The sequence below is a fragment of the Salvelinus sp. IW2-2015 genome, unplaced genomic scaffold, assembly GCF_002910315.2.
Source record: "Salvelinus sp. IW2-2015 unplaced genomic scaffold, ASM291031v2 Un_scaffold6345, whole genome shotgun sequence".
NCBI classification, from domain to species: domain Eukaryota; kingdom Metazoa; phylum Chordata; class Actinopteri; order Salmoniformes; family Salmonidae; genus Salvelinus; species Salvelinus sp. IW2-2015.
In genome coordinates, this window is record NW_019947608.1 from 61198 (window position 1) to 64726 (window position 3529).

Below are 3529 nucleotides of genomic sequence, written 5' to 3' on the forward strand. Positions count from 1 at the left end.
CACAAATGCATCTTTTGTAAATAATGTCTGAGTGTTGGAGTGTGCCCCTGGCTATCTGAAAATTCAAAAAACAAGACAATTGTTCTGTCTGATTTGCTAAATAATAGAACTTTTGAATGATTTATACTTTTACTTTTGACAATGAAGTACTTTTTCAGCAAATATGTTTACTTTTGATACTTAAGTATATTTAAAGCCAAATACATTTAGACTTTTACTCAAGTAGTATTTTACTGGCTGACTTTCACTTTTACTTCAGTAACTTTCTATTAAGGTATCTATACTTTCACTCAAGTATGACAATTGGATACGTTTTCCACCACTGCTGTTTAATCAGGTTCTTGATATGCCACATTTGTCAGATGGATGGATTATCTTGGCAAAGGAGAAATGCTCACTAATAGGGATGTAAACAAATTTGTGCACAACATTTTTGAGAAATCAGCTTTTGTGGGATTTTTTATTTCAGCTCATGAACCATGAGACCAACACTTTACATTTTGCATTCATATTTTTGCATCATGTACCAATCTATCAACTGTCTACACAGGGAAACTGAGGGAGAGGCATCATGTACCAATCTATCAACTGTCTACACAGGGAAACTGAGGGAAGAGGCCATCAATGTACCAATCCTATCAACCTGTCTACACAGGGAAACTAGAGGGAGAGGCATCATGCACCATCTATCAACTGTCTACACACGGGAAAACTGAGGGAGAGGCATCATGCACCAATCTATCAACTGTCTACACAGGGAAACTGAGGGGAGAGGCATCATGTACCAATCTATCAACCGTCTACACAGGGAAACTACTGAGGGAGAGGCATCATGTACCAATCTATCAACCGTCTACACAGGGAAACTACTGAGGGAGAGGCATCATGTACCAATATATCAACCGCCTACACAGTGAAACTACTGAGGGAGAGGCATCATATACCAATCTATCAACCGCCTACACAGGGAAACTACTGAGGGAGAGGCATCATGTACCAATCTATCAACCGTCTACACAGGCAAACTCAGCCCACCTGTCTGTCTGTCCTTCAGTCCATCTGTATGAAGAAGTGGAGTACATAATATGTATCACTACCACAGACAAAATGTATGGGAATTGTCCATATCAGTAAACTCATTATCTTCCACATACTGTACCATACCATCATTGTCTACTGTGTGTTACGGGTGAACACATCAGACATCCAATAAAGACAGTACTTTGGACTCAGTACAGTTGTGTACATGATCACATCTGTGAGGGTCTATGGTAGCTACGGTAGCTACTGTAGAAACCAGGAGCCTTAGTGTGGCACGTGTGTGTGTGTGTGTGTGTGTGTGTGTGTGTGTGTGTGTGTGTGTGTGTGTGTGTGTGTGTGTGTGTGTGTCTCTGCATGAACTTGAAAAAATAAAAACAAGAGTGACACAAGACTAAATAAATCATCAGTTTGATCTTTCCCTCTCCTCCAGTGTCTCATTTGAAGAAAACACGACCACAAGCTGGAAAGGAATGTTTAAATGATAAAAGGAATTAAACGCATATTATAATACTAAGAAGTAATCTTGGGTTCTACATTTCTATTATATAAAACACAAAACTCTGCAGAATAGTCTTCCTAAACTTGCAGGCTAAAAAGTAGTAATGAAAATGACAATAATGGAGGTTTCCTCATACAAATGCATGCAGAACGTTTGTTACAAATAATACATGAGAGTATGAGGGACAATTGTATCTATCAGACCTGAGTCGTTCATTAAACAATAGTCTTAACTCACTCACGTGTATGGCAATGTATGAGCAGATCATATCAATCCAACTGTCAAAATGCATAGTACTATAAAATGGTAATGAAAATGTAATAAGGAAATGAAACTAAATACATGTGTAAGGTAACTAACCATAAAAAGCATCAGGCGAAAGCCATTCATAAATATATGAGATCAACCCACAGACATGACATATCAAATACATTACAGGTAAGTAAACAACCATAATTCAAATGTGAAGAAAATGAACCTTTTCTGACACTAAGGTTATAAGGTCTCAATGTATGTGGTTGTCATTCGCCTAAGTCATTTGACCTGACAGATACTCTCAATGTGATAAACATTCTAATTAAACGGTGAACACAAATGTCAACATAGCTACACAATTACTGTCTAAAGGTGTGCTATTTTTCACAATGTCACTAGTAGGTGGGGATGTGGGGTACAGTTCCTTCCGCAGGACCTGTGGATAACACTTCCTATGAATACCCTCTTCATAATGTGTTATAAGTGCATTTATAACACCTTCTAATCTATGCATTATACATCATATTGCATGAAATAGGCACTAATGGCTGCTAATACATGTCTATATATTCCTACAGCATTTTAAGCAGGCAGCATAATGCCTTATGATTATGAAGCTAAGTGGTATGACCTACACAAAATGCTCTTTAGGAAATTGTGTCAGAGGGCTATACTGTAACGACTTCACGTAGGAGTTCCGCACTCCTGTTAAAGGGATAGTTCACCCAAATTACAAAATATAATTTTCTTTCTTTACCCCGTATGTCACAACTTCTGCCGAAGTCAATGCCTCTCCTTGTTCGAGCGGTGCTCGGCGATCGATGTCACCAGTCTTCTAGCCATCATTGATCTATGTTTCATTTTCCATTGGTTTTGTTTGGTCTTCTTACACACCTGGTTCCAATCCCATTCATTAATTGTTATGTATTTAACCCTCTGTTTCCCCTCATGTCCTTGTCAGATTGTTTATTGTTATGTTCATGTTCTATGGATTGGTGTGCGATGGGTTCTTGTACCCACATTTATTTTATTATGGACTTTGGTTTTGGAGTTTATGTTTTAAGTTATTAAAATACTCCATTTATACCAAGTTTAATTCTCCTGCGCTTGACTTCCCTGCCACCTACATACACGACGTGACACCGTAAGCAGTCTATGGAAAAGCTCAGACAGCAATCCATGCTTTGGTTTTGTTTACCTGACCACTGTCTTCAAATGCAAACTTTTTAGATCAAATCCCATGTCAAGTAATGTGAGGCCAATATCCCCTTTCTTGCATTGTTTTCATGCTTCATTTCAAAATCATCTTAAAATGACTTAATTGAGCTACACAATCAAATGTTGACACTTTAGGATGATTTTCAAAAAAGAATTTTAACAGGGTTATTGACTTGGATTTGTGCCACAAATGCTAAAATGCATATTTCTAACCAAGTACAGTAAACAAAACCAAAGCATGGATTGCTTTCTTAWCKTGTCCATAGACTGCTTACAGGGTAAGAACAACAACATGTAGTTTTKTAATTTGGGTGRACTATCCCTTTAAGTACGCAAGACAGAGTTACATAGGTGTAAGAGGGTATGCAGTGAAATTAGAATATAGCCTACCACTTAATGAGCACAGAATGTATAATATAATGATCCTAATGTGCTTTTCAAATATGGCATCTGGCATAGTAATACTTTGCTTCATAAGGTATTACACATCCTGGTGATAATGCTTTATGCAGTTAT

The 3529-nt window shown here is 37.6% G+C and overlaps 1 long non-coding RNA gene across 1 annotated transcript; it reads right to left on the reverse strand.

The window, feature by feature from the left end:
• Nucleotides 1-441: 441 nt before the first annotated feature.
• Nucleotides 442-3519, reverse strand: LOC139026912 (uncharacterized). The gene is made up of 2 exons (XR_011478892.1): nucleotides 662-3519; nucleotides 442-605 (listed from the first exon to the last, which is right to left on the reverse strand). It is a non-coding gene; the product is annotated as an uncharacterized lncRNA (long non-coding RNA).
• Between the last annotated feature and the right edge of the window lie 10 nt (nucleotides 3520-3529).